The sequence below is a fragment of the Acipenser ruthenus genome, chromosome 10 (assembly GCF_902713425.1).
Source record: "Acipenser ruthenus chromosome 10, fAciRut3.2 maternal haplotype, whole genome shotgun sequence".
Classification (NCBI taxonomy): domain Eukaryota; kingdom Metazoa; phylum Chordata; class Actinopteri; order Acipenseriformes; family Acipenseridae; genus Acipenser; species Acipenser ruthenus.
In genome coordinates, this window is record NC_081198.1 from 20687654 (window position 1) to 20709161 (window position 21508).

A 21508-nucleotide genomic window follows, 5' to 3' on the forward strand; every position below is an offset into this window, starting at 1 on the left:
ATTCTCCCGGCCTCCTCCACTTCTCCACTGGCCACATTACACCCCTGAAGAAGTGCAGAATCACTTGGTGTTCCCATCCCTTCCGCTTTATCCTCTTGAACAGAAGGAGGTACTAACGCTCTTAACTCTTTTATTACTGTGGTAACTACATCCTCATCTTCACACTCTTGTGCCGCTCTAGCATAGGTCTTCTTTTCATTTGGACAATTTCTCCACATTTATTGCATGTCTTAGGTTTGGGACAATTGAACGCAAAATGTCCCATTTCACTGCAATTTAAGCATTTCATTCTCGTACAGGGACTCTCTCGATGTCCAAATTCTTGACATCTTCTGCAAAACCAGGGTTGTCCAGAGTATAGAATATATCCTTTTACTCCTTCTATTTTGAAATAGGCTGGTGGGTGAAAAAGCCCTTGGAATCCTTCTTCGTCCTCTTTCAGAAGCACATGATACTGCCTCTGCCCATTCCAAATTCCAAATCTATCTCTTCGATATGTTGCTGGTGATATAATTTTAACATATCTACTGAGGAAAAGTTCCACTTGTACACTTGACATATTCATATCAAACATATTAATTGTCAGCAACCTGTGATTTCTTTTCGCTCTTGACTCCACTTTATAATTTGACAAGGGATTGTTCTCCTTCTCTTCTTTACATTTATCCAAAAGCATTTTAAAAGAAAGCTCACCCTTCATCGCCACATCGAAGAATTTTTCTTTTCCGTTTCTTTGGATGCCAAGGATATCTTCAGGCTTGATCTTCAGTAAACGAAAAATAACCATTTCAATGAAGTTTTCTCTCTCCGGCATCTCTTCTTCAATCGGACCGTTCCACTCAAATCTTGCTGTCCTCTTCACCTCGTTGGTTGCAGCCATCTTCACCCCCTCCTTCGGTACACCGCCCTTCTCGTCCAGTCGACCCTCAAATACAGTGGTCAAGCCACCAATATCCGAGCTTTAGACAAGAGGCCGAGAAGCGATGGCGACTTGGCCCTTGCCCGGGGCCCCCCAGCCCGGAAGGCACAGGGGGATTCAAAGGTGGGTGCAAAATTCCAAGCACAAGCAGACCCCCAAAAAACGGGCTGCTGCTTCCAGAGGGGAAATGTGCAATTTAAGCAGGAGAAAACAAAACAAAGCAAAAACACACACATAACACCAAAAACAAAACATAAACTGGCGGAGTGCGTCTTACAAATAGTCATGCCAAGCTGCTATGCTGTGCAAGGTGCCTTGGGTAACTACAACTGTGCCTCGCTGGCTGGCTGGCTTGCTAAGAAGGTCCTGGCATAGGGACATGTTCCACCACACTTGTCTGGTTAGCTGCATGCTCCCAGGAAACAAACTGCTGCTGTCTACATCATCACCACATGTGAATAAAAGAAAGAAAGAAAGCAAGAAAGAAAGAGAAAGAAAGAGAGAAAGAAAGAAAGAGAGAAAGAAAAAAAAAGAAGTAAAACGGCGGGAAAACTTGCATCAACACTGGCACTCTCCCTCCAGCAGGGTTAGACAAAATGCTCACAGGAGAGATCCAGATCTGACTTTGACCAACGTTAGAGAAAGGTGTGCACCGTTCCCGGAGGTACTGCAATACCGGGCCGATGCGTGGAGTGGACGGAGCAAGCCCCTGTTCCATCTCCCGATTCCAAAAATCAATTTAATATATGGTCCCCTGATAGGGGACGTATCAGATATTAATACTCTTTTATTGAGATTTTACATTTTTTTTTCCATTTACACCCATTCGTTTTTTCATTCATTTTACATTTCTTTTAAAGATGACATTCATGCATACAGACATACATTTTGTTTTAAAAGCATTTAAAATACATTTAAAAACACCAAGACAATTGTGCTTTGTACATGGTTAAAACAGACACAGATTAAAATCAACATGAAAAAAACCTGTGCTGTTTTAAAAGTGACTGGAAAAAAAGAACCATCTATAAAAAACCAGTGCTTGTGAGGGCCGGGGAGTGCTCTCTAAAAAGGTTCAAAAGTGAACATAAAACTATATTACTAAAACAGGGACAGGGGAAAAGGGACAGTGTGTAAAACAGTGGGTTAAAATTCTAAAATTTTAAAACACTTAAAATGTAACTTTTAATAGTTAACATTAAAAATCTTTTAGATACATAAAACAAAACAAAAAAAAATCAAATAAAACATTCAAAGTAAATCAAATAAAAGTCCATAAAACTGAAACAAAAAGACTACATAAAACCAGGGCACCGTTCAAAAACGGTCATGCCAGCTAAAAAGGGCGGAATGCTGGCATGACAACATAAATAAAAGGCTTAGCGGTGCCCCGTAGTCCCGCTCCTAGGAGCTAGCGGTTCCAGTTTTTTCCTTTATTCCATCTTCACGTCCTGAAGTCCGGCGATCCTCCACTCCGCGCAGGCCTTGTCCTTCCCGAGGGTCCAGATGTCCAGAATTACAAAGTCCTTGATAAGAGTTTGTGCCCTTCTGGTCGTGGTGATAGTGTCTAGCTCCTGCTTGTGATAGACACAGACGTTACGGCCTTCCCACAGGATCTGCTTGACAACATTGATGACACGCCAAACGCACTTAGCTGTGCTGGTAGTGATTCCTCCCTCAGGCCCATAGAGCACAGTCTCAGCGGTCATCTTGGCCGTGTCAGCAAACCTGTTTAGGAAGACAGAGACAGAGAGACAGACACTGCCAGCCACATCACACTCCCAGAAGATATGGGCTGGTGTTTCTCTCTTGCGGCACTTTGCATAGGGGCATGTTTCTACTTGGGCTAGTCCCCTCCTGAACATGAACGCTCGAGTGGGGAGTGCACTGTGGACGGTGTTCCATGCTATATCCTTCTGGACATTACTGAGGCAGCTGTGAGACACATTCTCCCAGATTTTTTGGCTTTGGGTGAGGGAGAAAGTAGCTACTTTTTCAATTTCCTGGGAACCGGCAAGATATTTAGTTACAGCCTTGTATTCCCAGGAGGCCAATTTTGCTTTATCTAAGCCCAATTTATATATAGTGTCCCTTAAGGTTCTATAATACAATGGGGGGTCCCAGGAGTACGGCACGGTGTTATCAATAGTGCAGAGGCCCAAGGCCCTGAGACAGGTGGCAAAATAGAAACGATTCATGTAACATACCTTCCTGTCCAGGGCCTGGATGTTCTTGATAGTTTGCGTGAGCCCCTGCACTCGGGTGAGCTGCACAACGTCCGGGACCCCCTTACCTCCCTTCTTGTCGGCTTTACTCAGGGTGGCTCGCTTTACCCTCTCCATCTTGCTGCCCCAGATAAAGCGGTGGATAATGCGGTCCACCACTTTTTTGGTGGTCCTGTCTGGGGGAAAGATTTTTCCTACATAAGAGAGGATGGGGAACAGTATACACTTGGTTATTAATACTCTACCCGTCATTGTTAAGGATCTTGTGCTCCATCCGCCAATCTTTTTACGGACCTGGTTAATGGCCGCCGTCCAGCTCTGGGCCCCCGAGCTATTGTTCTCGAAAATGAGGCCCAGAATCTTGATTTTGTCCTTTTTGACAGGGTACATGTCCGACAGTTCCCTATCTACCTGCCAATTTTTAGACACGTAGACTTCGCTCTTGGACTTATTAATCACTGCCCCGGTCGCCGTGCAGTACTTCTCAAGGATATTACTAATCCGAGGTACCGACGATGTGTTGGTGCAAATGAGTGACACATCGTCCATATATGCTGTTGTTTTGACCTGGACCCCGTTGGATCCAGGCAGCTGGAAACCAGTTATATTGGTATCCCTACGAATTGCCTGCAGGAGGGGTTCAATGCACACGACATATAGCAGTGGGGATAGTGGGCAACCCTGTCTGACCCCTGACTGGATAGATATTTTACCAGTCAGGTGCCTGTTCACCAAGACTCGGGTACTAATGTTTGTATATATGGTTTTAACCCACTCCCTAAGTCCAGGAGCGAATTTCATCTGGTCCATCACTTTGTACATATATTCATGGCTTACCCTATCGAACGTCTTCTCCTGGTCAAGGTTGAACAGGCAGAGGGGATGGTTCCGTTCTCTAGAATAAGCCAGAATGTCCCTTGTTAACATTAAAATATCCGTGATGGACCTCCCTGGGACGCCACAAGCCTGGTCGGGGCCAATGACCAAAGGGAGGTGTACTTGTAGCCGGAGCATCAGAGCTTTGGCTAGTATCTTGTAATCCACGCAAAGGAGGCTGATTGGGCGCCAATTCCGTAGATCTTTAACTTCCCCTTTCTTATGAAGGAGAGTAATTACACTCTCCCGCATAGAAGGGCCCAACCGCTTCTCCCTGTAGACCGCTCTGTAGACCTCCGCTAAATGGACTTTTAGCGTGTCCCAAAAAAGATGGTAATACTCACCCGGGATGCCATCTGGACCTGGCGTCTTACCGGTGTTCATGGTCTTAACCGCCTGGGTGAGCTCCTCCAGCGTGAGTTCTGGGTCCTTCTCCTCCTCCTCGTCGTCCCGCACTGAGTCAGGCTCCAACTGGCTCAGGAACCACTCTATCAGGGTGTCATCTGTAGCTTTGATGTTATACAGGTCCCTATAGAAGTTCTCTACCACTTTTTTCACTCCCTCACTATCCTCTACTATCCTCCCCCTGCTGTCGAGCATGGAGGACATCAAGTGCCGCTTCTCCCTCGTTTTCTGGAAGAAGAAGCGAGTACACTTTTCGTCTTCCTCCATTTTTTGCACTTTTGCATTGTGCATGACCTTTCGTTGTTCCTCCCTACAAAGCACTGAAAGATCTAGCTTGGTCTGGGCTATCTCGTCGCTTACAGGGAACCCCCGAAGCTGAAGCAGGCTCAGACGCTGGAGGGCAGCATTCAGGTGTTTATATTTGGCCCTCCTTTCTTTTGCTTTCCTCTTGCCTGCTGCTATGAAATAACCCTTAGTTCTGATTTTGACCATCTCCCACCACTCTATAGGGGAGTTGAATAGGTCACGCAAAGTGGTCCACTCAACAAGCCTGCTCTTATAGGCTGCAGCTATGGAGGGGTCATCGAGTAAGGAGGTGTTTAATTTCCAAACCCCTGACCCCATCTGGGAGGTCTGAGGGACCTGCAATGTTACCTGCAGGAGCCTATGGTCAGAGAAGAAGACGGCCTGGGTGTCTACTGCCGTCTTTGTAAGGGAGCTGGTATGCAGGACGAGATCTATACGGGAGAAGGAGGTCCCAGATGAGCTCACCCAGGTAAAGGGAGGCACCAGGTCCTTACCTGCATCACACAGGGAGAAATCAAATATTACGGAGGACAAAACTCTACTAGAGCGGTCGTTGCGTGGCCTGCTCCGGTCTACGTCCCTCAGAGCACAATTGAAGTCACCTGACACGATGACGGGTATCAGATATTAAACTGATAAGAACAGATACTACACTTGATCTTAGCCAAAAGGCCGAGAAGCGATGGCGACTTGGCCCTTGCCCGGGGCCCCCCAGCCCGGACGGCACAGGGGGATTCAAAGGTGGGTGCAAAATTCCAAGCACAAGCAGACCCCCAAAAAACGGGCTGCTGCTTCCAGAGGGGAAATGTGCAATTTAAGCAGGAGAAAACAAAGCAAAAACACACACATAACACCAAAAACAAAACATAAACTGGCGGAGTGCGTCTTACAAATAGTCATGCCAAGCTGCTATGCTGTGCAAGGTGCCTTGGGTAACTACAACTGTGCCTCGCTGGCTGGCTGGCTTGCTAAGAAGGTCCTGGCATAGGGACATGTTCCACCACACTTGTCTGGTTAGCTGCATGCTCCCAGGAAACAAACTGCTGCTGTCTACATCATCACCACATGTGAATAAAAGAAAGAAAGAAAGCAAGAAAGAAAGAGAAAGAAAGAGAGAAAGAAAGAAAGAGAGAAAGAAAAAAAAAAGAAGTAAAACGGCGGGAAAACTTGCATCAACACTGGCACTCTCCCTCCAGCAGGGGTAGACAAAATGCTCACAGGAGAGATCCAGATCTGACTTTGACCAACGTTAGAGAAAGGTGTGCACCGTTCCCGGAGGTACTGCAATACCGGGCCGATGCGTGGAGTGGACGGAGCAAGCCCCTGTTCCATCTCCCGATTCCAAAAATCAATTTAATATATGGTCCCCTGATAGGGGACGTATCAGATATTAAACTGATAAGAACAGATTATTTTTTTTATTTTTTTTTTTATTAGAAAAATTCCACAAATTTATTATACAAACAATTTTCCAAATATATAGTCACATACATCAATAATTACAATATAAACAAACCCTTCCACCTTTCTCTTGCTGAATTATACCCCCATTTCAACACATCCCTTTTAACTCTACCCCTTATGTCACTACACACTCTTTCAATTATTACCTCCCCTTTTATCTCTATGTTATTTTTAATCAGTTTATTTCTACATTCCCATAATTCAAACTTAATTAAACTGAGAATTAACCATAACAGCCATTGTTGTTTTGTTTTTGTGGCACTCTTTACAAACCCTTTCAATATTACATCGTATGACAGCTTTGTTCCTGGTACCACCTTGTCTATGATCACTCTAGTTTTATTCCATACTGTTGCTGCAAATGGACATTCCCAAAACACATGTTCCTGTGTTTCTTCCACAAAACATGTTCCCCTAGGACAAAAAGCATTTCTGGTCAGTTTATGTCTGAATAACACCTCCCTTACAGCCATCCTTTTATGAAGCATCATCCAATTTAAATCTTTTAGGTTATTATCTAGCCCCTTTGGCTGAATATTTCCCCAAGTCTCAGGGGCCACTGAACTGTATTCATTATTATAAAATACTTTCACCGATTCTTTATACAGTTCTTTATGCTCTGTGCAGATCTCTACCTCTTTACAGACTGGATTCTGCTTCAGCCACTTCACCGCATGTTGATAATGTCCTGGTAATTGCTCCGCTCTTGGTCCCATGTTATTTATTTTAACAAAATGTCTCATTGTAAATGAAAACCACAATCTAACAAAAAACTGAAAATTATGTTTAAATTCACCCTGCAAAGCTTTACATAAATTTGCCACAAATAAACAATCTAATTTCACAGGAATGTGAGGAACATCCCTCCCTCCTTTCTCCACAGCCTTATACATCTCCCCTCTCTTGATGTACTCATATTTCCCTCCCCACATAAACTCAAAAATCATACGAATAACACTTCTCCTATATCTTGGAGGCAACGGATATACATAAGCTAGGTACAACAGAGAAGGTAACACGTCTGTTTTTAGAACCAACACCTTCCCCATATAGGTCAGTTTCCTTGCTTTCCACATATTTAACTTTTTATTCATTTTAACAATTTTGTCTGCCCAATTCTTTAAATCACTACCCCTTTGATAGAAATTAACCCCTAATATTTTAATCCCATCTGAAACTATGTTCAACCCCAAAGGTGTTTCCTTCCTGTTTTCCCAAGCTCCCAAGAACATGACATTTGTTTTACTCAAGTTTAACTTTGAACCTGATGCTAAAGAAAACAAGTCCATTAACTGAAATGCTCTCCTTATATCATTATCAGACTCTAAATATAAACTTGTGTCATCTGCATACTGTGCAATTTTTAATTCCACACCCCCACTCCCTGGAATAATTAACCCCTTCACCCCCTTATCTGCCCTCAGTGCTGCAGCGTAAGGTTCCATGAACAATACATAAAGTAAGGGGGATAGCGGACACCCCTGTCTCACCCCCGACCTTTGTTTAATTAGCTTCCCCAAGTGCCCATTCACATTGACTCTACTCACTACATCTTTATACATTATTCCTAACCATTTGATTAAATGACACCCAAAACCTAACCTCTCCAAAATTCTAAATAAAAACTGGTGGTTGACCCTATCAAATGCCTTTTCTTGATCAAGGCTCACTAAAATTAATGGAATATTCCTGTCCTGTACCCACCAAATTACATCTCTAGTCAATTGCAAATTCCATTGCGCTGATCTTCCCACTACCCCACATGTCTGGTCTTTATGTACAATGAAACCCATCACCCCCCTTAACCTATTAGTTACTGTCTTTGCTAAAATTTTATAATCCACATTTAATAAGGTCACAGGCCTCCAGTTTTTCAAATCCTTAATGTCCCCCTTTTTATATAATAAAGAAATAATCCCTTCCTTCATTGATTTTAACAATTCTCCTCTGTCAAACACTTCCTTTATTACCTCTTTAAACACTGGACCAATAATGTCCCAGAAAGCCCAATAAAACTCCCTTGGCAGTCCATCTGACCCCGGCACTTTATTGTTTTTCATCTCATTTACAGCTGCTGTTAACTCGCTCAACTCAATAACCTTCTCCAATTCAATTTTACTCTCTTCTGGCACTCTAGATCCCAAATTATTTAAAAATGTATCTCCTGCTTTATCATCTATTTTCCTTTCTGAAAACAACTCCTCATAAAAATAACTTGCACTATCTACCATAGACTCATTATCCGATACCTCCCTTCCATCTTTATCTCTTAATCCCTCAATCATTCTTTTCTTTTGTTTCTCCCTCATAGGCTTGAAAAACTGATGACAACATTTTTCATTAGTCTCATAAAAGACTAGTTGGCTTCTAAACATGAATTTAGCAGCTCTGTTACTATAAATCGCCTTTAACCTCTCCTTACACAAACTATACTGCTCCCAATCCATATTCCCACCATTATTATCCTTCACCCGCATCTCCTCCAACCTCTTTTGTAAACCCAATATATCTTTCCTTTCCTCAAATGCTTTTGATTTACAATATCCCTGCGCAAACACCTTAACTTTTCGCTTCACATCCTCCCACCAATCAATCCAGGATTTGTAATAAGGTTTCAATTCCACCCACTCATTAAAATATAAAATAAATTGTTCCCTAAACTTTTTCTCTTCTAAAATTTTGCAATTCAATTTCCAATACCCGACACCAAATACTGGCCCGTCTAATATTACCCCTAAAGAAATCATATCATGATCTGAAAACCAAACAGGCAAAACAGAAAAATGTTCTAAAGTCAAATCATTGGTCACAAAGAAATAATCAATTCTACTCTTTGCACCCCTAGAATTTCTCCAGGTAAATCCTGGCTTTCCTTTATTTAACTTTTTAAAAGAATCTATTAAATTAAAATTAGACAAAATCAACCGTAAATCCTTGCAACTAAAATCTTCTGATTGAACTGCATCTAAACAGACATTAAAGTCTCCCCCCACTATTACATGCCTATTTGTCATTAATACATCCCCCAAACCCCAAAATAATTCTTTTCGCTCTTTCCTTGTTGGAGGAGCATATACATTAATTAATCTTAACTTTTGTCCCCTCCCATCCACATCTGCTACTAGTACCCTCCCTGGCACCATAGAAAAAGAATCCTTCACTTCTAACCCTCTATCCTTAAACAAAATCCCCACCCCTGATGAGTGCACACCCCCCACACTACATCTCGATTCCCCCTGATCCCATTCCCTTGAAAACCCCTTTATGTCCCCTTCATCTTTTAAATGTACTTCTTGCAAAAAACAAACTGAAAACTTAATATACTTGAAAGAATTTAACACAGATGCTCTTTTCTGATTATTCCTCAAGCCCCTAACATTAACTGAAATTAAATTAATTGAAGCCATTTATAATTTATATTATTAAAAATAAACCCTTTATTTAAGCTTGGCTTGTAGGTCCTACTCCTTCCTCTTGTATTGCAGGTAAAATAGGTACAGCCAATGTAGTCTCATTAAATTGTTGGAGTTGAGCATTGTCCAGAAATTCCTCAACATTAAAATCACTGCTTTGTAATCCTAAATCCGACCGACATGGGCTCGCTGGTGACAACAAAAAGCTTCTCAGTTCAGAACCTAACTCAGTCCCACTCTCTGTTGATTTACTCCTCAGTTCTGTATCTGAATCTGGCAGATTATGTAAGCCATCAAACCTGTTTCCATGCTCTATCCCCTCCCCTTCCTTTGCTTTCTTCCCTTTTGCTAGCTTTTGTTCAGCTGCCTTCCTCTCATTCCCAGAATCTTTTTTCCTTTTCCCACTTTTCTTGTCCACATCCATCCAGCCCTCCTCCTTGCTTGTTTCTTGGTTCAGCTCCATCTTTTCCTCTAGCATTTCCCTACTCGCCTCAATCTCCTCCCGCTCAGCCTCTTGAACAGTTTGCCGAGCTTCCTCTTGGCCAGGCACTCTGCTTAACTCTGACTGAACCCCACTGCCACTTGAAATCACCTTATCCACAGCCACATTTTCCTCCTGTGCTTCGCTTACATCAGCGGGACCACCCCTTAGCTCTCCCCCATCTTGCTGCTCATTTTCTGGTTCCTTTTCTTGGTCCTCTCTAATCACCTCTGCAAAGGACTTTTTCTTCTGTGGGCATTGTCTAAAGAGATGCTCATCAGATCCACAAATATTACATTTTTTAACAAACGGACAGTCCTTTGTTTCATGTCCCAACTCCTCGCAGTTCCTACAACGAATTTGATTAAAATGCATTTCTGTGTGACCAAAGGACATGCATTTTCGGCAGTATAGCGGTTGGCCAGAATAAAACAAGTAGCCTCTGTTGGGCCCAATAGAAAAGTTTGCCGGAGGGTGCCTATACCCATCGAAACCTTTGGCGTCTTGCCTTAATAGCACTTTGAATTGTCTCTTGCCATTCCAGATTCCCAATAGATCTCTCTGATAAACTGTACTCACTAGTACATCACAGTATTTCCCCAGAAAAGATTCAATATCCCAGTCAGATGCATAAGGATTAAACATGTGGACTGTTATAACTCTGAAATTGCGATTCCATAATGATTCAGCAGCATAATCCTTCACAGGAGCTTTCATTGAGTACACTTTGTATCTATCCCAAAATGTCATAAAAAGATCTTCAGAGTGAAAAGAAAGAAAGAGAGAAAGAAAGAAAGAGAGAAAGAAAAAAAAAAGAAGTAAAACGGCGGGAAAACTTGCATCAACACTGGCACTCTCCCTCCAGCAGGGGTAGACAAAATGCTCACAGGAGAGATCCAGATCTGACTTTGACCAACGTTAGAGAAAGGTGTGCACCGTTCCCGGAGGTACTGCAATACCGGGCCGATGCGTGGAGTGGACGGAGCAAGCCCCTGTTCCATCTCCTGATTCCAAAAATCAATTTAATATATGGTCCCCTGATAGGGGACGTATCAGATATTAAACTGATAAGAACAGATACTACACTTGATCTTAGCCAAAAGGCCGAGAAGCGATGGCGACTTGGCCCTTGCCCGGGGCCCCCCAGCCCGGACGGCACAGGGGGATTCAAAGGTGGGTGCAAAATTCCAAGCACAAGCAGACCCCCAAAAAACGGGCTGCTGCTTCCAGAGGGGAAATGTGCAATTTAAGCAGGAGAAAAAAAAAAAAGCAAAAACACACACATATCACCAAAAACAAAACATAAACTGGCGGAGTGCGTCTTACAAATAGTCATGCCAAGCTGCTATGCTGTGCAAGGTGCCTTGGGTAACTACAACTGTGCCTCGCTGGCTGGCTGGCTTGCTAAGAAGGTCCTGGCATAGGGACATTTTCCACCACACTTGTCTGGTTAGCTGCATGCTCCCAGGAAACAAACTGCTGCTGTCTACATCATCACCACATGTGAATAAAAGAAAGAAAGAAAGCAAGAAAGAAAGAGAAAGAGAGAAAGAAAGAAAGAGAGAAAGAAAAAAAAAGAAGGAAAACGGCGGGAAAACTTGCATCAACACTGGCACTCTCCCTCCAGCAGGGGTAGACAAAATGCTCACAGGAGAGATCCAGATCTGACTTTGACCAACGTTAGAGAAAGGTGTGCACCGTTCCCGGAGGTACTGCAATACCGGGCCGATGCGTGGAGTGGACGGAGCAAGCCCCTGTTCCATCTCCCGATTCCAAAAATCAATTTAATATATGGTCCCCTGATAGGGGACGTATCAGATATTAAACTGATAAGAACAGATACTACACTTGATCTTAGCCAAAATACTCTTTTATTGAGATTTTACATTTTTTTACATTTACACCCATTCGTTTTTTTCATTCATTTTACATTTCTTTTAAAGATGACATTCATGCATACAGACATACATTTTGTTTTAAAAGCATTTAAAACACATTTAAAAACACCAAGACAATTGTGCTTTGTACATGGTTAAAACAGACACAGATTAAAATCAACATGAAAAAAACCTGTGCTGCTTTAAAAGTGACTGGAAAAAAAGAACCATCTATAAAAAACCAGTGCTTGTGAGGGCCGGGGAGTGCTCTCTAAAAAGGTTCAAAAGTGAACATAAAACTATATTACTAAAACAGGGACAGGGGAAAAGGGACAGTGTGTAAAACAGTGCGTTAAAATTCTAAAATTTTAAAACACTTAAAATGTAACTTTTAATAGTTGACGTTAAAAATCTTTTAGATACATAAAACAAAACAAAACAAAATCAAATAAAACATTCAAAATAAATCAAATTAAAATCCATAAAACTGAAACAAAGAGACTACATAAAACCAGGGCACCGTTCAAAAAACGGTCATGCCAGCTAAAAAGGGCGGAATGCTGGCATGACAAAATAAATAAAGGCTTAACGGTGCCCCGTAGTCCCGCTCCTAGGAGCTAGCGGTTCCAGTTTTTCCCCTCATTCCATCTTCACGTCCTGAAGTCCGGCGATCCTCCACTCCGCGCAGGCCTTGTCCTTCCCGAGGGTCCGGATGTCCAGAATTACAAAGTCCTTGATAAGAGTTTGTGCCCTTCTGGTCGTGGTGATAGTGTCTAGCTCCTGCTTGTGATAGACACAGACGTTACGGCCTTCCCACAGGATCTGCTTGACAACATTGATGACACGCCAAACGCACTTAGCTGTGCTGGTAGTGATTCCTCCCGCAGGCCCATAGAGCACAGTCTCAGCGGTCATCTTGGCCGTGTCAGCAAACCTGTTTAGGAAGACAGAGACAGAGAGCCAGACACTGCCAGCCACATCACACTCCCAGAAGATATGGGCTGGTGTTTCTCTCTTGCGGCACTTTGCATAGGGGCATGTTTCTACTTGGGCTAGTCCCCTCCTGAACATGAACGCTCGAGTGGGGAGTGCACTGTGGACGGTGTTCCATGCTATATCCTTCTGGACATTACTGAGGCAGCTGTGAGACACATTCTCCCAGATTTTTTGGCTTTGGGTGAGGGAGAAAGTAGCTACTTTTTCAATTTCCTTGGAACCGGCAAGATATTTAGTTACAGCCTTGTATTCCCAGGAGGCCAGTTTTGCTTTATCTAAGCCCAATTTATATATAGTGTCCCTTAAGGTTCTATAATACAATGGGGGGTCCCAGGAGTACGGCACGGTGTTATCAATAGTGCAGAGGCCCAAGGCCCTGAGACAGGTGGCAAAATAGAAACGATTCATGTAACATACCTTCCTGTCCAGGGCCTGGATGTTCTTGATAGTTTGCGTGAGCCCCTGCACTCGGGTGAGCTGCACAATGTCCGGGACCCCCTTACCTCCCTTCTTGTCGGCTTTACTCAGGGTGGCTCGCTTTACCCTCTCCATCTTGCTGCCCCAGATAAAGCGGTGGATAATGCGGTCCACCACTTTTTTGGTGGTCCTGTCTGGGGGAAAGACTTTTCCTACATAAGAGAGGATGGGGAACAGTATAGACTTGGTTATTAATACTCTACCCGTCATTGTTAAGGATCTTGTGCTCCATCCGCCAATCTTTTTACGGACCTGGTTAATGGCCGCCGTCCAGCTCTGGGCCCCCGAGCTATTGTTCTCGAAAATGAGGCCCAGAATCTTGATTTTGTCCTTTTTGACAGGGTACATGTCCGACAGTTCCCTATCTACCTGCCAATTTTTAGACACGTAGACTTCGCTCTTGGACTTATTAATCACTGCCCCGGTCGCCGTGCAGTACTTCTCAAGGATATTACTAATCCGAGGTACCGACGATGTGTTGGTGCAAATGAGTGACACATCGTCCATATATGCTGTTGTTTTGACCTGGACCCCGTTGGATCCAGGCAGCTGGAAACCAGTTATATTGGTATCCCTACGAATTGCCTGCAGGAGGGGTTCAATGCACACGACATATAGCAGTGGGGATAGTGGGCAACCCTGTCTGACCCCTGACTGGATAGATATTTTACCAGTCAGGTGCCTGTTCACCAAGACTCGGGTACTAATATTTGTATAGATGGTTTTAACCCACCCCCTAAGTCCAGGAGCGAATTTCATCTGGTCCATCACTTTGTACATATATTCATGGCTTACCCTATCGAACGCCTTCTCCTGGTCAAGGTTGAACAGGCAGAGGGGATGGTTCCATTCTCTGGTCGGGGCCAATGACCAAAGGGAGGTGTACTTGTAGCCGGAGCATCAGAGCTTTGGCTAGTATCTTGTAATCCACGCAAAGGAGGCTGATTGGGCGCCAATTCCGTAGATCTTTAACTTCCCCTTTCTTATGAAGGAGAGTAATTACACTCTCCCGCATAGAAGGGCCCAACCGCTTCTCCCTGTAGACCGCTCTGTAGACCTCCGCTAAATGGACTTTTAGCGTGTCCCAAAAAAGATGGTAATACTCACCCGGGATGCCATCTGGACCTGGCGTCTTACCGGTGTTCATGGTCTTAACCGCCTGGGTGAGCTCCTCCAGCGTGAGTTCTGGGTCCTTCTCCTCCTCCTCGTCGTCCCGCACTGAGTCAGGCTCCAACTGGCTCAGGAACCACTCTATCAGGGTGTCATCTGTAGCTTTGATGTTATACAGGTCCCTATAGAAGTTCTCTACCACTTTTTTCACTCCCTCACTATCCTCTACTATCCTCCCCCTGCTGTCGAGCATGGAGGACATCAAGTGCCGCTTCTCCCTCGTTTTCTGGAAGAAGAAGCGAGTACACTTTTCGTCTTCCTCCATTTTTTGCACCTTTGCATTGTGCATGACCTTTCGTTGTTCCTCCCTACAAAGCACTGAAAGATCTAGCTTGGTCTGGGCTATCTCGTCGCTTACAGGGAACCCCCGAAGCTGAAGCAGGCTCAGACGCTGGAGGGCAGCATTCAGGTGTTTATATTTGGCCCTCCTTTCTTTTGCTTTCCTCTTGCCTGCTGCTATGAAATAACCCTTAGTTCTGATTTTGACCATCTCCCACCACTCTATAGGGGAGTTGAATAGGTCACGCAAAGTGGTCCACTCAACAAGCCTGCTCTTATAGGCTGCAGCTATGGAGGGGTCATCGAGTAAGGAGGTGTTTAATTTCCAGACCCCTGACCCCATCTGGGAGGTCTGAGGGACCTGCAATGTTACCTGCAGGAGCCTATGGTCAGAGAAGAAGACGGCCTGGGTGTCTACTGCCGTCTTCGTAAGGGAGCTGGTATGCAGGACGAGATCTATACGGGAGAAGGAGGTCCCAGATGAGCTCACCCAGGTAAAGGGAGGCACCAGGTCCTTACCTGCATCACACAGGGAGAAATCAGATATTACGGAGGACACAACTCTACTAGAGCGGTCGTTGCGTGGCCTGCTCCGGTCTACGTCCCTCAGAGCACAATTGAAGTCACCTGACACGATGACGGGTACGTTCCCCAGCAGGAGTGGACGCAGCTGTGGAAAAAATTGAACTCTTTCGTTTTGGTTAGTGGGTGCGTAGACATTGACCAGTCTGAGGGGAGTGTTGTTGTATGTCACATCCACGCTCAGAATTCTACCAGGTTCTACCTCCCTGCTGCTGCGGGAGGTAATAAATGGGTTTTTAAACAGGATACCTACTCCGTCGGCTCTGGCTATGTTGGAGCCCGACCAGAAGGAGTCCCCCAGGGTCCAACTCTCCTTCAGGTCCCTATAATCAGGGCTCGACGAAATACCACACTCCTGCAGAAAGATGAGATCTGCTTTCAAGTTAGCTAGATAGTTTAGTACATCAAATCTTTTTTGTGTCTCCCTGATGCTCCTGACATTAACAGACACACATATCAGGGCCATCAGGGTAGCTAACAAGAAAAGGAGTCGCTGCGTCCACCCCATAGCGACTATGATTGGGAGGTTGGGACACTCTTCCTACTCTTAGCTCTACGCTTGCTTCGAGGGGGCTTGGGCTTATTTGCAACTCCCATCACCCCTGAGAAGGTACTCACTGCTGCCTCGTCCAAGAAGGCACCGTCTTTATATGCACAGTACGTGGAGTTGTTTGGGCTATTCAACTCCCCACAAGGTAAGTCTGGTGGAACTTGCTCAGGGCCCCTCGGAACGTGTGGGTCAGCTTTGTCCTGGGGGGGGTTATGACAGACAGCATTCTTTGGCTGTTACCGTCTGCTGAATTGGAGCTGTTAGCAGACTTCTGGCTTACCGCGTCCAGGGGTATTCCCATGTCCTCCAGTGCTGTATCTAGGAGGACCTCTAGGGGGCCCCTGGTTTTGCCCATACAAGGGAGGGGGTCAAGGATGCTTTGAAGGGAGGCCCTTCGCTTGAAGAGGGTCATTGCTACCGAGGTACTGCTGGTCAGGGAAGGTGTTGACCCCGACCTCTCCCTCGGTGCATTAGTGAACACCTCTTCTGCGAGGTGTGCTAGGGTTTGTGCCAACGACTGGGAAGGCTGGCTGGGGATGCCCTGGCTGGCTGCTACCTGCCCACTAGGCGGCAGTGTAGCCGTCCCACTCGCCTCCGTCTCTGCCTGCGAGGGCAAGACTGGGGACTTTGTGTGGACATTATCTGGTTTTGGATCTATGGGGGCCACCTGCAACTTGCTGTCTTTGATCTTGATCTTCTTTCTTTTCCCCCCCTCGTCTCTACCCTTTCTTTTCCCCACCCTCTGCTGGTTCTTCACTCCCTTCCCCTCCTTCTCACTCTCACTTTCACTGTCGCTTTCGCTTTCCTCCCCCACGGACTCAATCCTTATGGCGTCATAACGAGAGCCGAGGGGGAGTGCTGGCGCTGAGAGGGCCCTACTCAGGGGGGGGCCGCTGCTGGGTCCGGGCTCCCTCCCTGCCTCGTGTTCTGTATCAGAGGAGCTACTGGAGGAGCTAGTGGAGTAGCTGTTGTACTCTCTCTCTGGGCTGGGGGAAGGGGTCCTCGTAAAACGGGACATGTCTCGGGGGCGGGGGAGTGAGGGGGGTGCTGGTGATGATGGTGGTGCTGGAGTCTGGGTTTTGGATACTGTTGGTGGTGATGTGGACTGATCTTTGTTACTTGCTCCCTCTTCCTGCTCAGGCCTAGGCTTGTTCGTATTTGCCTTGCTGGCTCTGGCCATGTTGGCATAGGAAGAGGGGCAGTCCTTAAACAGGTGCCCCTTCTTTCCACACAAATTGCACTGCCTCTCTTCTCTGCAGTGGATGGTCTCGTGGGGGGCGCCGCAGTTCCTGCACTTGACTACAGTACATGCGGCCGCCAGGTGTCCTAATTCCCCACATTTCCTGCAGAGTTTTGGCATCCCATTATAGAATACCAGCCCTCTGTTGGGCCCTAACACTATGGAGTTTGGAATGTGGCAGACGCCTCCAATGCCCGATGGATCGACATTGAGGCGTACCAGCCACTTTCTGGCTCCTGTCCAAACCCCATCTTCGTCAGTAATTTTCCTCCCTTCTGATGACACCCTCCCATAGCGGTTAAGCCATGTTGTAATATCATAGTCGCTAACAGCCTCATTGAAAAATTGGACAGTAACAACTTTCATTTCTCTGTCTGTCAGTGCATCCACACAAAATTCTTTGTATGGAGCGAGATATTTATTCTCCCCCCAAAAGGACCACATTTCTTGTAACTTTTGGGGGTTCCTAAAACTGACCTCAAACACTTCCTTAAGCCCTGGCAATTTCACCAAACAATTCAAGTCAGAAGGGGAAAAACCCATACCCCTCTGAAGAATGGTCCGGCTGAACTCCAGTCTCGTCAGTCCTGGTTCCGTTTCCTCTTGCTGGGTCCTTGTGAAGCGCACCGCATTGTGCCTCCTAGTCTCCTGGGTTGGCCGGAACGCCATCCTTCAGCTGGCTCCTCCGATTGGGGTGGGAGAAGCCTCTGGACGTCCGGGTTGTCTCTCTCTACGGAAAAGAAACAACGTAAGCAGCAAATCTGGGCAGTTGAAGGAACTATTACTTTAGTCCCTGAGGAGATGGTCGCCTCGCAAGAGGGACCCCCTCCCCAGGTGAACGGTGTCCTTCCCTGGTGGAGTAGGGGGCGCTGCTTGGCACCGAGACCACGTAGGAAGAATCGTGGCTGTGACGCCTCCTCGGGGTCCGGGGCCGCCCTCTGCTCCTCCCAGATGGCGCCCTCTGCTGGGCGCCTGCTGCTCTCTCGGTCTGGATCTCGATTACAATCAAGGGCTGGGGATGAGGTCATCTAGGTCATCAAAGGGTCCTCAAAGGTCGTCTGGATGGTAGGTCCTCCTTCTCTCTAACTCCAGGAACGTCTGGAAAAGCCGGAACCGCCTGAAAAAGAAAAAAACTGGAACCGCCTGAAAAAGAAAAAACTGCTCTCAACAGTCAACAAAATCTTGAAAGACCCTCGGCCTGGATTGGGCAAGCCAAAACCAGACTGAGCATTAGTCTTCCAAAAAGTTACCGAGCTGAAGAAAGCCAGTCAAAAATAAAAAAAATTCTGTTCCTCCTCACCCGAACAAACCTCTCACAGACCCTCGGAGGGAGCGGGCAATGCCACTACCCTCTAAGCCTTAGTCTTAGAAAGATTTATTCGAACTGAAGAGAAGCCAGAGTATATGGCTGGCTAAGAAGGACCTGGCATAGGGACATGTTCCACCACACTTGTCTGGTTAGCTGCATGCTCCCAGGAAACAAACTGCTGCTGTCTACATCATCACCACATGTGAATAAAAGAAAGAAAGAAAGCAAGAAAGAAAGAGAAAGAAATAGAGAAAGAAAGAAAGAGAGAAAGAAAGAAAGAGAGAAAGAAAAATAAAAGAAGTAAAACGGCGGGAAAACTTGCATCAACACTGGCACTCTCCCTCCAGCAGGGGTAGACAAAATGCTCACAGGAGAGATCCAGATCTGACTTTGACCAACGTTAGAGAAAGGTGTGCACCGTTCCCGGAGGTACTGCAATACCGGGCCGATGCGTGGAGTGGACGGAGCAAGCCCCTGTTCCATCTCCCGATTCCAAAAATCAATTTAATATATGGTCCCCTGATAGGGGACGTATCAGATATTAAACTGATAAGAACAGATACTACACTTGATCTTAGCCAAAATACTCTTTTATTGAGATTTTACATTTTTTTACATTTACACCCATTCGTTTTTTCATTCATTTTACATTTCTTTTAAAGATGACATTCATGCATACAGACATACATTTTGTTTTAAAAGCATTTAAAATACATTTAAAAACACCAAGACAATTGTGCTTTGTACATGGTTAAAACAGACACAGATTAAAATCAACATGAAAAAAACCTGTGCTGTTTTAAAAGTGACTGGAAAAAAAGAACCATCTATAAAAAACCAGTGCTTGTGAGGGCCGGGGAGTGCTCTCTAAAAGGTTCAAAAGTGAACATAAAACTAGATCTAAAACAGGGACAGGGGAAAAGGGACAGTGTATAAAACAGTGAGTTAAAATTCTAAAATTTTAAAACACTTAAAATGTAACTTTTAATAGTTTACATTAAAAATCTTAAAGATACATAAAACAAAACAAAACAAAATCAAATAAAACATTCAACGTAAATCAAATAAAAGTCCATAAAACTGAAACAAAAGACTACATAAAACCAGGGCACCGTTGAAAAACGGTCATGCCAGCTAAAAAGGGCGGAATGCTGGCATGACAAAATAAATAAAAGGCTTAGCGGTGCCCCGTAGTCCCGCTCCTAGGAGCTAGCGGTTCCAGTTTTTTCCTTTATTCCATCTTCACGTCCTGAAGTCCGGCGATCCTCCACTCCGCGCAGGCCTTGTCCTTCCTGAGGGTCCGGATGTCCAGAATTACAAAGTCCTTGATAAGAGTTTGTACCCTTCTGGTCGTGGTGATAGTGTCTAGCTCCTGCTTGTGATAGACACAGACGTTACGGCCTTCCCACAGGATCTGCTTGACAACATTGATGACACGCCAAACGCACTTAGCTGTGCTGGTAGTGATTCCTCCCGCAGGCCCATAGAGCACAGTCTCAGCGGTCATCTTGGCCGTGTCAGCAAACCTGTTTAGGAAGACAGAGACAGAGAGCCAGACACTGCCAGCCACATCACACTCCCAGAAGATATGGGCTGGTGTTTCTCTCTTGCGGCACTTTGCATAGGGGCATGTTTCTACTTGGGCTAGTCCCCTCCTGAACATGAACGCTCGAGTGGGGAGTGCACTGTGGACGGTGTTCCATGCTATATCCTTCTGGACATTACTGAGGCAGCTGTGAGACACATTCTCCCAGATTTTTTGGCTTTGGGTGAGGGAGAAAGTAGCTACTTTTTCAATTTCCTGGGAACCGGCAAGATATTTAGTTACAGCCTTGTATTCCCAGGAGGCCAATTTTGCTTTATCTAAGCCCAATTTATATATAGTGTCCCTTAAGGTTCTATAATACAATGGGGGGTCCCAGGAGTACGGCACGGTGTTATCAATAGTGCAGAGGCCCAAGGCCCTGAGACAGGTGGCAAAATAGAAACGATTCATGTAACATACCTTCCTGTCCAGGGCCTGGATGTTCTTGATAGTTTGCGTGAGCCCCTGCACTCGGGTGAGCTGCACAACGTCCGGGACCCCCTTACCTCCCTTCTTGTCGGCTTTACTCAGAGTGGCTCGCTTTACCCTCTCCATCTTGCTGCCCCAGATAAAGCGGTGGATAATGCGGTCCGCCACTTTTTTGGTGGTCCTGTCTGGGGGAAAGATTTTTCCTACATAAGAGAGGATGGGGAACAGTATAGACTTGGTTATTAATACTCTACCCGTCATTGTTAAGGATCTTGTGCTCCATCCGCCAATCTTTTTACGGACCTGGTTAATGGCCGCCGTCCAGCTCTGGGCCCCCGAGCTATTGTTCTCGAAAATGAGGCCCAGAATCTTGATTTTGTCCTTTTTGACAGGGTACATGTCCGACAGTTCCCTATCTACCTGCCAATTTTTAGACACGTAGACTTCGCTCTTGGACTTATTAATCACTGCCCCGGTCGCCGTGCAGTACTTTTCAAGGATATTACTAATCCGAGGTACCGACGATGTGTTGGTGCAAATGAGTGACACATCGTCCATATATGCTGTTGTTTTGACCTGGACCCCGTTGGATCCAGGCAGCTGGAAACCAGTTATATTGGTATCCCTACGAATTGCCTGCAGGAGGGGTTCAATGCACACGACATATAGCAGTGGGGATAGTGGGCAACCCTGTCTGACCCCTGACTGGATAGATATTTTACCAGTCAGGTGCCTGTTCACCAAGACTCGGGTACTAATGTTTGTATAGATGGTTTTAACCCACTCCCTAAGTCCAGGAGCGAATTTCATCTGGTCCATCACTTTGTACATATATTCATGGCTTACCCTATCGAACGCCTTCTCCTGGTCAAGGTTGAACAGGCAGAGGGGATGGTTCCGTTCTCTAGAATAAGCCAGAATGTCC

The 21508-nt window shown here is 45.4% G+C and overlaps 4 non-coding genes and 2 pseudogenes across 4 annotated transcripts; all 6 read right to left on the bottom strand.

The window, feature by feature from the left end:
* Window positions 1–1561: 1561 nt before the first annotated feature.
* On the bottom strand, window positions 1562–1716 carry LOC131738734 (U2 spliceosomal RNA; annotated as a pseudogene).
* A 3607-nt stretch (window positions 1717–5323) lies between these two features.
* Window positions 5324–5415, bottom strand: LOC131738568 (U2 spliceosomal RNA; annotated as a pseudogene).
* A 572-nt stretch (window positions 5416–5987) lies between these two features.
* Window positions 5988–6174, bottom strand: LOC131738426 (U2 spliceosomal RNA). The gene has a single exon (XR_009329953.1). It is a non-coding gene; the product is annotated as a U2 spliceosomal RNA (small nuclear RNA).
* Window positions 6175–11014: 4840 nt separating this feature from the next.
* Window positions 11015–11205, bottom strand: LOC131739049 (U2 spliceosomal RNA). The gene has a single exon (XR_009330217.1). It is a non-coding gene; the product is annotated as a U2 spliceosomal RNA (small nuclear RNA).
* A 571-nt stretch (window positions 11206–11776) lies between these two features.
* On the bottom strand, window positions 11777–11959 carry LOC131738352 (U2 spliceosomal RNA). Its single transcript, XR_009329913.1, has one exon. It is a non-coding gene; the product is annotated as a U2 spliceosomal RNA (small nuclear RNA).
* A 7017-nt stretch (window positions 11960–18976) lies between these two features.
* Window positions 18977–19159, bottom strand: LOC131738353 (U2 spliceosomal RNA). The gene has a single exon (XR_009329914.1). It is a non-coding gene; the product is annotated as a U2 spliceosomal RNA (small nuclear RNA).
* Between the last annotated feature and the right edge of the window lie 2349 nt (window positions 19160–21508).